Below are 15,058 nucleotides of genomic sequence, written 5' to 3'. Positions count from 1 at the left end.
CTAATACACCAGGATGTCACAGGTTACCTGGCGTGCTCATGTGCAGTTGCTCAGCTGTTTCCGACTCTTTGCGACCCCATGGACTGTAACCTGCCAGGCTTCTCTGTCCATGGGATTCTCCAGGCAAAAGTACCGGAGTGGGTTGCCATGCCCTTCTCCAGGGGATCTTCCCGGACCAGGAACTGAACTCACGTCTCCTGCATTGGCAGTCGGATTCTTTACCACTGAGCCACCTGGGAAGCCCAGGTGAGGTTACCTGGAGAGGTGTCACTAAGTTCATTTTAATTTTAGAATTAAGCAGGACACATAGTGAGACCCAAAACATGACAGATTACCATTATGTGGAATGATTTTTTTAGACCCAGATCCGAACTGGGACCTCAGACCCATGCTCTGTGGGCATCACTGTCGCCCCTAGGGGAGCGGGAGCGAGCCGGAAGAAAGCGACCGCCGACCACCGCCACTTGCTAATCTATATTCCATAACAGCCCCCGTTGCGTGTCAACTGCGTGGTAAACAGCTTCACCAGGCAGATCACAAGGCCCAGCGATTTTATCTTATTTAAAATTGAGCCTAAAGAGAACAGATAAGCGCTATATCATCTCCATGAAGTAATCCACATACGGTTTATCTTCCAAGAGGCTTGCCAGGGTGTCATTTCTGTCAGCGTAAACACATGTTGGGTGGGTCACTCTTACTGATTTAATTTGCTTCTAAATGCGTGTATGTGGGACCTCCCCTAAACCAAATAATTTGGAATAAAAGCGTCAAGGGAGTGAAGTAATATATGTGGTAAACCAAGGTCTCGGGAAGGGGTGTGTATGTGTGTGTGTGTGTGTGTGTGTGTGTGTGTGTGTGTGTTTAACTCTGAAGGGAAAAAAAAAAGGACACGTAGGGGGTTTATTTTTGATTAAATGCCTTAGCCTTGCTTTGGTATTTATCTTCCCGTGGCAGCCCCTGATCCAGTCACAATGTGTAATTCCATTAGCATTATCTCTCAATTCATTTGAGAGGAGCCTTCAGCCTGGACAGTGGCGGCATAAAGGGCTACAGTGTTCAGGAGGCTTATTTCTTATTTCTTCAGCAAGTTTATTCCTTTATCGGCAGCTCGTTTAAAGGAAGCTAAAAGGGGAGCCGGTCAAATCGTTAAGTGAGAATTTAGTGTGGGTTTTTAAAGGCAGAGCCAAAAGCTTTGGGGGGAAGAAAAGGTTAAATTAAATAAATGAACAATGCCTACACAGCCAGCAGAACTGATGGCCACAGATAATATTTAAGGACCTCATATTTATAAAGGAGGCTTTATCTTTGTACTTTTAATGAGAAAAGTGATTTCAATCGGGTGTCAGGACTCCTGGGTGTTTTCTAGCTGAGCTGCTAAGTGACCTTGTGACTTTATTTCTCTACCTGCATCTAACGTGGAGATGATGCTCAAGGCAAGAAAGAAATGCTCTTCTTCCTAAAGTATCCCGAATCCCTGCAAGGAAAGACGAGGGTGGGTGTAAAGGAGATATGGGCACTCCTCATTTGTCCATGCTAATGGGAAGCAGGGTTCACAGGGAGAGATGAATTGTACAGAAAATTCCCAAACCCCATTGGAGTTTTAACCCTCCCCTTCCACGGGAGCCTTTTCTCTCCTGTGCCGGCAGGTCTCCTCCCTGGCTGGCTTGGCTTCCCCTTGTCCTTGCTTTTGTTCATCCCTTCCTATAGAAGCGCCCACCTGGCCAAAGAGAAGAAGATGCCCAGAGAGTTGGGGAAGCTACACGATCGGGGCTCCTGGGAGCTGCTTTGCGTGGTGCACTGTTTGTAATCCTATTTTCTGGGAGCGGGATTTGAGGTGGCACAAGAGCACATGATATGCAGCATTTTGAGAGCAGAGTTGGGAGGGACTGTGACAGATGCATGCTCATGCCATTAAAACCGCAATTCTACTACATCTGAAAGGCAGCTACGGGGCCAGCCTTTTTTGAAGGCTCAATACACACCAGTCCCGTGCCAAGCACCTTATAGGCACTGTGTTCTTTAAAAAAGTGTTTCCAAACTGATTATGTTAAAAACCTGGAGGCTTGTCAGTACATTTTTTGAGCACTCAAAACATATGTACTTTTATTTATGTATAAGTTATATACCTATATATGTTATTGTAATGTAGTATGTATATTATAGATGCATATTTTATATGGCACGTATTATTTATGTTATATGCTATTGTATAATATATAACCACATATATTTTTAAAGACTGAGCAAAATAAATAGAAATAGAAGTTACTGTAGTACTTTTGCCCTGCAACAACATAGAGTCTTGGGAATACGCTAAGGACTTACAACCCGTTCTGACAATTTCTGCTCCTCACAACCTACCTGACGGGTAGGTGGTGTTGTCACTTTCATTTTATAGATGAAGGAACTCTGGCTGAGATTGTTTGGTAATTTTCCCAGAGCTGAGATTATAATCCATGTCTTGTGATTCCAGATCTGGGAGGTCTTTCCATCACTCTATACTCCCTGCTTCTTTCCTCTCACCCTGGCAGGGACTGCAGTGAATGACCCACTATCCCCTCCTTCTGTTCCAGGGCTCTCCAGGTTGATTGAATCTATGGGGGGGGGGGTGACTACTGGGGTCTTGGTTAGTCCAGATCAGTGTCAGGAATCCTGTTCTTCTTTGCCAGACACTCATGTCCCCAACTTCCCTTACATCTTGGAGTGACCATGTGGCCCAGTTCTGGCCAATGAGACATACAGAAGCATTCTGAGAGATAAGCCACTGCAGAAGAGCTTTCTGGCACTGCTTCTCCTTTTGGGGGGCTTAAATTAAGCTTGAGGGCAAAAAAAAAAAAATGACATGTTAGGGATGAGACACAGACAAAACAGAAAGAGGCTGGATCCTTGATAACCTCAGTGAATTCCTGCACTAGATCAGGAACCACCTACCTCCAGGCTACTCATGTGAGATATTAAATGTCTAAAACAGCTGGATGGGTATGTTGTTACTTGCAGATCAAAGTCTTCTTAACAACACACTCTCCATCTCAGTATTTCTAATAGCATCTTCCATCCTCATTTCATCATTTTGTCAGTTTCCTTCTTATCCACTACATTTTATGGAGCCAGGCTTGGTCCATGTGGTATAAGAAGTCATATGATCCAAAGACCTTTTTAGAGCTATGCATTTTTCCTAACTCTTTTCTACTTTATTTTCCCCAATTGGATTAGTATGGGTGTGTGTGTTTCTAACGGCTTGTTCTCTCTTTTTCCTTGCAAAGTTCTGCCCACACTGACCATTTCATGGTTCCCAAAGCTTGTCTTCTTTGGAAGTATTATTTTTCTTCTCCATTCCACCTCAAAACCCTTGCACTTACTGCTTCTTCACTCCATGTCTTCCCCTGGCTGGTTCCTTCTTGTCCTTCAAGCTCAGGTCAGAGGTTACCAGCTCAGAGAAGCCTTTCTTCACCCACATGGAGACCCCTCAAAACACTATATTCTCATATTATTCATGAAACAAATCACTACTTGCAATCATCCTGTTCATTCATTTAACTGGTTCATTCTTGCCTTCATCCACAGTGCGCACTGCACAAGAGCAGAGACCTGCTGGCTTGGGCTCCATCTTAGCCCCAGCACGTAGAACTCAGCACGTAGGAGAAACTCAGAATATATTCATATAAAGAAATGAATCGAAGAAAGAATGTATAGGGGACTCCTTTTTTTCTGTTAGACTGGATGCTGTCTGATTCATAAATCACTGAATAAAGCCAATAAGATCTTCAGCATTAAATAGAAAAAGGCTGAATAGATATGAATTACCTGCTCATGTGACTCCTTGGTTTTATTCCCTGGGAGAATTTTTCAGTATTTATGAAACAGGGATACTAAAAGGTAAAGTGATACTAAAAGGTAATGCTGTTTACCAAGTACCTGTGTATTTACCTATTTACCTGCATGGAGCCTGACAGGGTCCATGGGGTCGCGCACACACACACACACGTTTCTTTCACCTACATCCTTTGGAACCGAGTTAGTCCCAGTGGTTGATCTTCATCGTTCATTCCTATCTTCTACTCATCCATGCCTCAATGCAGCTTCTTACTCCAAGTCCTTCTGATCAGAAGAATAGATATTATTATTATTTCTCACTGAGATGAACTTTGTTTTAAAACTATTGAAACAGCAGAGACACTATTAATAACAAAATGGATAGTTATAATTTGAATATGGTATGATCAGAATCAAGGAGAATTGCTTTCTGAAATGACAGTCTTTTCCTTATAATCCCCTGCTGCTGCTAAGTCGTTTCAGTCGTGTCTGACTCTGTGCGACCCCATAGACAGCAGCCCACCAGGCTCTCCCGTCCCTGGGATTCTCCAGGCAAGAACACTGGAGTGGGGTGCCATTTCCTTCTCCATAATCCCTTATTACTTGGCAAATACTTATATCTTAGCATTGATAACATATTGCTGCAGTTATTTGTTTACCATGTTGTCCCCCATTCACCTGAAAACCCCTAAGGAAGGGACTATGCCTGAAACAGCTTTGATCCACAGTATAGTGACATATGGCAGGCACTTCATAAATGATTTTTGAATGGATGATCCTAAACGTGGTATGAGTTGCAGAGCATCCCCTTGGCATATTGCACTCTACAATTACAATGAAATTTTACAAAACCTTTAAAATCTCATGAAAATCTGTGCTATCTGGCTTTAGTCTTTGGAAGAAATCTTTATCACTGTTACCATCATTATCACTTGACTCTTTCTTCCTTAAGATGTATTCTCTCTTCCTGTAGCTTTATGCCTGAAGAAGCATGACAAATCAGGAAGGGAAATTAGGACCAGGCCTGAAAGGTGTTGATGAAATCACTGGAGAGGAAGAGATAGGGTGCTTTTGTTTTATTTACAGAAGAAAATGATGAGGTGTCAATAATACCATTAATGCGGGAGGAAGCATAATTAGGAATGACAAAGGGATAGACTGAAAATTTGGAACTCTCACAGAAGAAGCCAACACCCACTCATTTACAGAGAGGTGCATTTGATGAATAATTTCCCCTGGGGTGCGGAGAGGAGGGGGAGATGAGAATGCATTGTTCATATCATTTAAGACAAGCTAGAGGGTGAAAGAGCAGTCATTACATGAATAGCTTGTTGCATGTCCACAATGCAGTTAGATATAGGACAGAGACCTGTTTAGCCCGAGGTTTACAAGATGACACAGTTTGACACTGAGCCTATTACCTGCAACTTCTCTGAGACACTAGGGCCCCTGGCCTGGTTGTCAGGGCCTTGGTAGCCGTGGAAAGCTTCGCAAGCTAAAGGGGTAGGAATAGAGGAATGACAAAGTTCCCCTGATGGAGCAGGAAGAGATGTAGAGGAAAGGAAAATAAAAATCAACCTGAGCAGCCAGAAAGAGAGAATGGGTATTCAGGGAGCAAGAAATAGGGTGGGGGCAATAATTTGAAAACCAAAGGAAAAAAAATAAAAATTCTGAACTCTGGACTGTGGGAGTATTCAGTGAATGAATGATAAGGAAAATGGTTCTCTCCGGCCTGCACCAGGCAAAGAATGGCCTGCCTGGTGAATGAGATGTACAGTGCAGAGCATGAAAGAGGCAAGGTTCACCTTAGCTCTCTGGACAGAGACTCATTCCCTTTATCTCAGTCTTTGACTTGACTATATTTCTAACTTCAGCCTTGATTCTTCTCCTTGGTGATAGTCTTGGGCTGCTGCTGCTGCTGCTGCTAAGTCGCTTCAGTCGTGTCCGACTCTGTGCGACCCCATAGAGGGCAGCCTACCAGGCTCCCCTGTCCCTGGGATTCTCCAGGCAAGAACACTGGAGTGGGTTGCCATGTCCTTCTCCAATGGATGAAAATGAAAAGTGAAAGTGAAGTCGCTCAGTCGTGTCTGACTCTTAGCAACCCCATGGACTACAGCCTACCAGGCTGCTCCGTCCATGGGATTTTCCAGGCAAGAGTACTGGAGTGGGGTGCCATTGCCTTCTCTGTAGGCTTGGGCAGGATGTTGGTTATCTTCCCTAGACATGACACTCAAAGCATTCCATTTTGATTCAATAAACATTTACTGAGTCACAGCAAAACCCATGGCATTGTGGAGGATACAACAATAAACACAAAATAACTAAAATCTCAGACCCTTAGAGACACTGGAGGTCATTTCATCCAAACTCTAGCCTTTACCTAGGTATCACTTCCTGTTTGAATACATCAAGTGACAGAGAACTCACTACCACCCAAGGAGGTCTCTTCTGTCTTTAGTAACCTCTATTATAAAGGCATTCTTTTAGTGGGCCAAAATAACCCTATGTAAGAGAAATTCTGTTCATTGATCATGCTTGGATATTTTGAAGTTTTAGAGCTAATTCAGCAACTCTTCCCCTTGACAGCTCTTCAAATATTTGAAGTTGTCATATTGCCTTGATGCTTACTTCCTTGAAGCTGGACATCACTCACTCCTTTGATAGTTCCAAATATAACAGGATTTTAACTCCTTTTTGGGCTCAGCCACTCTGAAAATATGGGGCCTGGGACTCATATGCAATAATCTAGGTATGGTCTAGCATCTCAAAGTAGAGCAGAACTATCCTTGTTCCCTTTGGGACTCCGCTCTCTAATAACATAGCTTGTGATTCCATTGACTTTGACAGCCTCTCACTGTTGATTCACATGTAGAGCTTATTTTCAACTTTAGCTTATACTCAACAAGAATGTGGCCACATCTCCTTGATCCTGTATTTGTAAAGTTTTTTTCTACACCCATGTATAGGACCTTGGTTGTATCTATATTAAATTTCATTTTGTTGAAAAAATTCCCCCATAATTTCAGCACACAAAATTATTTTTGAATTCAGAGAGTCTATTTTATGTTGTTAGACTTTGATCATGCACTTGTATCCTGAATAAAACAGGGTCTTCTTGATTCTGCCTTAAGATCCATCCCAACTTGACAATATATCCAAAAGAAATGCAAAAATCAACCTTTTCAAAGCGTTGACAAATTACAAAGTTTTCTACTGATGATCTCTTGAGGAGGCATCAAAAGAAGGAATTACATCACACGCTCTGAAAGACTTCCTGCAACCCACTCTTTTTGTTACTGATGCTCACATGCCTCCAGGGACTCCATCCTCACAGCCTTATTTCCACCTTCCTCCCACCCATCCTCACAGCCCCCTTCCCTCTCAGGCTGCTGCCCCATTCCTTCCTCTTTGCCAGACCCTTCTTTTTGGAGAGCTCTGTATATTTTCATATGTAGGTCAGTTCAGCTTCTCTCACTGTTTAATTCCTCAGCATGGTGCCCCAGGTCAACATCAAAATTCCTTACGAACACCAAAAATGCCCAATATTAAGCAAAGGTTTCTTTTTCCTGAGCAAGGAGAAGGATTGTAAATACTTATAGTTAACTTTTTTTTTTTCATTGCAGTCAGAGACATATTTGATGACCATGTCTCCTCCGTCTTAATCCAAGTTACCAGTAAATCTGCTGAACAGGATTAGTTTGAGAACTGAGCTCAGACACAGACCCCAAGAAAACCTTCCTTGATGCTGTCTTGTTGCACTGAAGATGATCTTTGGCGTCTCACCACTGAATTAGTTGATCCATCCAGCCCACATTACCCTGTGTTCCAGAAAGATCTTATTAAAGAATCCTTGATCAATTCAGATAGTCTCTCCCACACTTCTTTGATGTGAAAGCCTCACCACATTGTTGAATTAGGGAGCAAAACCAACCTGGTAGGGTTTGTTCTTGGCAATCACAGGCCCTTTCCTAGCACTCACTATATCATTTTCTAAATAATCACATGCCAGCCCTTTACTGAGCCAATGGTCAATATCTGGGCCCAGCTCATCTGTTTGTAGTTTTCAGAACTTACATTATTTTCACCTTTTGAAAAATGAGAATGAGGTTTGCCTGTCTCTAGTCCTTTCCCTGTCCCTACACAGTTCCTGGGGCTTCTCAGGTGGTGCTGGTGGTAAAGAACCTGCCTGCCAATGCAGGAGACATAAGAGATGCGGGTTCAGTCCCTGGGTCAGGAAGATCCCCTGGAGGAAGAAATGGCAACCCACTCCAGTATTCTTGCCTGGAGGTTCTCATGGACAGAGGAGCCTGGTGGGCTACATTCTAAGGGGTCACACAGAGTTGGACATGACTAAAGCGACTTAGCAAGCACACTCTCACACAGTTCCTGATGAGATTAAAAACACAATATGGAGTTTTTCACCTGTTAATATCTAAATGCTTCCTGGTATTACCATGTGTTTAGCCTGTACCATTTCTGCATATCAGTGTCCATGAGTTTACTGACCACAGTGGAGAAGAATACTGCCTTTGACTTAAAGCTACTTGCTTTGGGGCTTCCCAGGTGGCTCAGTGGTAAAGAATCCACCTGCCAATACAAGAGATGCAGGAGATGAGGGTTTGATCCCTGGGTTGGGAAGATCCCCTGGAGGAGGAAATGGCAACCCAGTACTCTTGCCTGGAAAATCCCATGGACAGAGGAGCCTGGCGGGCTGCAGTCCATGGGGTTGCAAAGAGTTGGACATGACTGACAAACTGCACATGAACGCAAATTTACCTGCTTTAGCATGGAAAGGATGTTCTGGATCAATCCGGGAATCTCCCTCTAGCCAATTAGTACCAACAGAAGTCCTCAGTGCAAGTAGGATGCTGGCTGGTCTTTAGGAAATGAGAGATGAGAACTAGAGCTTGGATGTTGACCCCATCATGCTGCGCAGACAGACTGCTGCGTGACCTTCATGGCAGCCCGCAGAAGACAAGCAAGCTGGAGCAGAGAGTTGGAAAGCAGAACAAAAGCAAACTTGAGTATGGTACAGATGGGGTGGAGGAGTGGTTGGCTGGATTCGGGACTCGCGAGTGGTGTGATGAAGATGCTTTTAGCAGCAGTATTTTTTGTTCCTTTTTAACTAGCTTTTTTAATACTTGCATGGAGAATGTAATACTTGCATAGGGTAAAATGTCAAAAAGAACAAAAGATATACAATGAAACAATAAAATATATATCACCCTGGCTCCCACTTTAAGGTTTCTGCTGGTAAGTATTTTTTGTCTCCTTCCAAAATGTTCTATGTATATATAAAGCTATATAGATATGTATGCAGTATTCTCTATATTCAAAAATATGCAAGCATACACACAAATACCTTTCTGCATTTTTTTTCAGAGCATTGATTACATAGATTTACTTCATTTGTTTAAGAACTACACTGTGTTCCGTTACATGGGTGTACCATAATTTTAACAGCAGTGCTTTAAGGGAATGAAAATAGAATTGTTGCCAAATCCAAGGTATTAATCTGAAAGTTGAAGTGGTGAGAGTGACTGACAGGTGTTAACAGGTTTACATTTCAGATTCCTGTGTAACCTGAGATAGGTCACTTCAACATCTCTTGCCTCAGTTTGCCTGGCAAGGAAAGGAAATCACTTTCCTTCTTTATTCTAGTGTCAAAAAAACATTAGACAAAGCTCCTTAGACACATGGCAACCCACTCCAGTGTTCTTGCCTGGAGAATCCCAGGGACGGGGGAGCCTGGTGGGCTGCCGTCTATGGGGTCACACAGAGTCAGACACGACTGAAGCGACTTAGACTTAGCAGGAGGGGTATGCCTTAACATTTTCTCGTTATCTAGAGGTGGGGTGTGGGCAGAAGGGAACTCTCACTCTGGCCACAGCGATACTAAATTGAGCTCCTGTGGTTGCTGCATTTGCTGGGCACCCGTGAACAGTCAGCTGAACATCTCAGCCGGCCTGGCCTGCACTGACCTGCCTCATTTTTGGCCCTTCACTGGCCCTGCCTGGTGCCTTTCTGGAAAGGTTTAACAAGTGGCTGTCCACCAAAAAAAAAAAAAAAAAAAAAAAAGGGTGGTGGGGCGCCCTGGTTTTCAGTGTGTGCTGATTCCTGTGGTGTAAATATTCCTACCATGGCCAGTTTCTGCTGTCAGATTGTTATCACTGAGTGCAGGGCTGAAGAGAGGTGCGTCCAGTGGGACCTCCCAGGCACTCAACTACCAAACACCGCTATGATTGGGGATTCCACAAGGGACAGACACCCAGCATTTGTAAAGCTGGCAGACAGGAGTGCTTTGGGAGGAAGCCCTTTTAAAACAGAGGAAAAGAGAATGAAGGGAGACGTGAAGGAGGAAAGAAGTCACCTTGGGTCTACGCATGGTTCCCGGAAACTCCCTGAGGTGTCATCTGCAGCTGTTTCTGCGGCAGCTCAGTTCAGGCACGTCTTTCCCTTGCTTCTTTGCTTCCTCCTTTCCTCCTTCCCCTTGTGGGCGCCTTGGCCCCTGACGACCCTCAGGCGCTGTCTCGTTCTCCAGAAGCTGCAGAGGGCTGAGGAGATTCCTCGAAGCTGGTGATGGACGGACGTCCTCACGGCACCGAGTGGAGGGGAAATGGCCGCCTCCTGTTTCCGGTCTCTTCCTCCTGTGTCTTCTCTTGAGACCTTGGGCCTCCCCGCTGCCTGGCAGTGCAGGGAGGGTCAGGATCAGGTGGGAGGAACTTTCTCAGTACTGCAGGGGTGGTGCTCACACCAGAGTCCACTCAATCTGACCTCTAAGAGGCTCCCCGTGCGGGCAGGTGCCGGGCAGCTTGATAACATGAACGAGATCCAGCCCCACTCTGTGCCTCAGTGTGGGCGTTTCTGAAGCCGACACTCTGGAAATGACCACATCTACTTAAAGTGAGCACGACTCCAGCACTGTGTGTGTTGTGCCTTCCAGCGCCCTGGCTGGGTTTTCTCATTTTCACTTAACACAGTGAAATATGGTGAGGGGCTTGACGCAGGAGCTCTGTAGGGAGTTTCTGGCAGGGCACATACATACTGGTGCCCAGTCCTGCTCAGTATAGTCAGTATCATGCATGAAGCGTGCCCCCCTCTGTCCTTCTTTCTAAAGCCAAATGAGCTCGAAGAATAAGAGTAAGAGGCTAATGATGCCAAGGTTGGTGGTGGGGGGGGGGGGGGGGGGGATTCCCTCTCCTGTAAATCACTATATGATTAGTTATCCACAGCTTAATAACCCACCTCCAACAGTATCCAAAATCACTGTGGATGGTGATTGCAGCCATGAAATTGGAAGATGCTTGCCTCTTGGAAGGAAAGCTATGACAGACCTAGACAGTGTATTAAAAAGCAAAGACATCACTTTGCTGACAAAGGTCCATATAGTCAAAGCTATGGTTTTTCCAGTAGTTGTGTATGGAGGTGAGAGTTGGACCATAAAAAGGACTGAGTGCCCAAGAACTGATGGTTTAGAATTGTGGTGCTGGAAAAGACTCTTCAGAGTCCCTTGGACAGCAAGGAGATCAAACCAATCAATCCTAAGGGAAATCAACTGTGAATGTTCATTGGAAGGACTGATGATAGAGCTGAAGACCTAATACTTTGGCCACCTGAGGTGAAGAGTCAACTCTTTGGAAAAGACCCTGATGCTGGGAAAAATTGAAGGCAAAAGGAGAAGAGAGCAACAGGGGATGAAATAGTTAGATAGCATCACAAACTCAATGGACATGAGTTTGAGCAAACTCCAGGAGATAGTGGAGGACAGGAAAGCCTGGCATGCTGCAGTCCATGGGGTTGCAAAGAGTTGGACATGACTGAGCGACTGAACAACAGCAGTATCTTGTCTCTGCTCTACAATGTCTAGGACCTCAGTTGAAAGACTTAAAGCTGGAATCATCTGAAGACTTGGCGGGGGCTAAAGGACCCACTTTCAAAGCAGTTCTCCCATGGGATGCCAAGTTGTGTTGGCTCTTGGTGAAAAACCTCACTTTCTCTCCTCAAAGATGCTTGAGGGTTCTCACCACCTGGTGATGTTCATCCCCCCAGAGAGAGTGATCCAAGAGACCAAGCTGGAAGCTGCAGCGTCTTTAATGACCTAGCCTTGGAAATCACACACCGTCTTTTCTTGGTCTCCTGAGTCAGTTTCTATGGGAGGAGACTGCAGGAGGGCAGGAATACCAGTTGGCAAGGATCACTAGGGCCATTTTGGAGGCTGGTTATCACAGTCACTTAGAAGACTATACTCAGACCACCTGGCAGTCATCTTGGAAATGTGTGTTACCAGATAAGGTATTTCATCCATTAGCGCAAATCCATCTTCGTTACGAGGAAAACAACCGAGGCCTTTAAGTGACTCGCTTTAAGCTACTTGGCAGGTGAACGGGGCAGGGGATCTTCCTGACCCAGGAATCGAACCTGGGTCTCCTAAATTGCAGGCAGATTCTTTACCATCTGAGCTACAAGGAAGCACCCACCCCCTTTGTCGCCAAGGTCAAGTACAATTAGGAACTGTGGTGCCACAAGGATGTTCCTCCCCCGCCCTCCTCAAAGGGAAGTCATTTCTCTGTCCGGTTTTACAGCATTATGGCTTGGAGTCTTGGAAATGGAACCCTTAGGTTAAAGGCTCTTGTTTCTTGTTGTTTAGTCACTAAGCAATGTACGACTCTTTTTTGTGACCCCATGGATGGTAGCCCACCAGGCTCCTCTGTCCATGGGATTCTCCAGGCAAGAATACTGGAGTGGGTTGCCATTTCCTTCTTCAGGGGATCTTCCAGACCCAGGACCCAGGGATGGAACCTGCATCTCCTGCATTGGCAGGTGGATTCTTTACCACTGAGCCACCAGGGAAGCCCAACTTAACCGCTTAGGAGACAGGAAAAAAATACGTTTGTTTCCACAGACTGAGAATCTTGAGAGCAGTTGTGGACACCTCGAAACGGCAGCTTTCAGGAGGATGCAGATCGAAGCTGGCAGGAGTGTGGTGGGCACCTGGTGACACACTTGGAAATCAGGGGTCAGCTGGGGAGTTGGGGTCCTTCTCTCCGTCTGGGACCCTGACCCCCTGTTTCCAGCGCAGTGCCACCTCTTTCCTCCCAGTCTCCGCTGCGTTGGGATAATGTTGATATTTCTACTCGCCTGCAGGTGGCGCCACAATGTAGGTTTTTAAGCTGCGGACTCGGCTTGTTTTTTTGTTTTTTTGTTTTTTTTTTTTTTTCCCCTCCATCCAGCGCCGGTGCAGTTTCAAACCCAGCCATGGGGCCAGTTATGGGGGGAAAATTTTCTCTATAGTACCACCAGGCTCTGGTGATTTATTTAACGAGCATATCTGGCTTTTATCAACTTAAATAGCAGTTCTGTTCCTAGACTAATAAAACGGTGGTGGCTAAGTGAAGGAAAACTCAAGGATTTCTTCTCCCCTCTCCCGTTAGATCTGGGCTTTTATTCAGCCTGAGGGATGAACCACTACTCTACTTCTCAACTGTCTTTAGAAACCACCACCAAATCGCCACCAAAATAGTCTTCTTAGAAAACAGGACTTTAGGAAGCGGTGTGCCGTTTAGTTTCTCCCTCTTGTGGCCGTAAACCAGGCAATGACCTCTGCAGTGTACCCACTAGCGCCTGCAGAGAGTGGGTGACGTGCAGACCCACTGTCAGCAGGAGAAAGCTCCGGTCTCTCTAGGCCCCCTCCCCAGCAGGCAGGAGCTAAGAGGGTCTGTACATCCTGCAGAAACCCACTTGGAACCTGTGTAGATGCTGTGTTTCCCAGTGTCTGAGAATGGTCACAATGACAGAGAACCTTCTGGCCCTCCCTGTAGGGTTCTATTTTTAAAAAGACTTGGTCCTCTGAAAAGCATTGCTAATCCCTTAGGTGTGTATCACGCTGACCTTAGAGTCTCCAAGCACATGGATAGCATCTTCCTCGAATGGCACTGCTTCCAAGGGGTAAATGGGGCAGGTGAGAAGACAGTGTCACTGAGAAGGTCTGATCCACCGCAAATTATAGAACGGGCAGGTGGCAGAGTCAGGACTAGGACCCAGGTCTTCTAACATCTGGTCTAGAGCACTGCTCATCCTAACCCATCACACTCTCCAGTGCAGAGAGAGTAAACACAAGCGGCTATCATAATTAAAACAAAACAAAACTAAAAAACAGGTCCGGCACTGTTGCTAATTTGACTTTTCATGTTCTTCCTCACAAGGACCTTATAACCACCTCTCAGCACACCTTTCACCTGGTTGTTAAGTGAAAGGGAAAAGAAGGAAAATGGCCCTGTTGACTACAGGAGAATTGGCTGGTTGGACCCCTCACCTGCCCACTGTTGGGCCAGCTCTTTCCGCTCTTTCCCTCACTCCTTCTCTGTCATTTGGCTCTGTTATTGCTCTTCAGGCACCACATGGTATTCATTTCTTTGAATGAAAATAAATGACGCCACACACTAGGCAGGAGATAAAGAATAATAAATACATTTTATTTGCTACAGCTAAAAAAAAAGGTCTTTGACTTCCCATCCATCCATCAGAAAATGGACCTGTGGCGTACCAGCAATATTCACACACACACACACACACACACACTCATGTGCCCACACAAGCTATAAGAGAAAAAATCAAGTTATATTAAAAATACATGCTAGATGGCTGAGAATGGAAGCAGAGCTGTTTTTCTCACTCCCCCCCCCACCTTCAGCATTTTTATGGCGCACCCTGAAAGCTGAGTGGTAAACACATTTGAAAGGGTTCCCCCTCCCTCCTGCTTTTATGGAACCATATTCCATAAGTAACCCATTAGGGTTTTCCGTGGGGCTGTCACCTCTGGGAGAGGACTGTGATGGTTTCATGCAGCAATTTCAGAGAAGATATCTTGAAGTGGGGCCTAGACTGGGGTGAGGACCGCCTGACGGGAAGGCGCCTGAGCGTGCATGCCTCCTGAAACTTTGCCTCTGGGGCGCCTGGCTTGTCTCTCCCTAGTCTGGGTCCCGCCTGGAGAAACATTTGGTCCTGGGCTTCCTCAAATCCTGATGGAGGTCCAAGAAGCAGCAAGACTGACTTATTTTGTTCTGTTTCTCTGGACTTCCGAAACTAACCTGATAGTGTGTGCTTTATCTAGAGTCTGGGATCCAGGGTTTCTGAGAAGAGAAGAGACAGATCAATGTATTAACGCAAGCTAATAAGATAAGTCCTTGCTGCTTTCTGGGCCTTGCGATGCTCAGCGGAGGACCAGAAGCTCCCAGGGCTCCACTGT

This window comes from Bubalus bubalis, chromosome 8, assembly GCF_019923935.1.
Source record: "Bubalus bubalis isolate 160015118507 breed Murrah chromosome 8, NDDB_SH_1, whole genome shotgun sequence".
Taxonomy (NCBI): domain Eukaryota; kingdom Metazoa; phylum Chordata; class Mammalia; order Artiodactyla; family Bovidae; genus Bubalus; species Bubalus bubalis.
Note: the sequence above shows the minus strand (reverse complement) of the source record.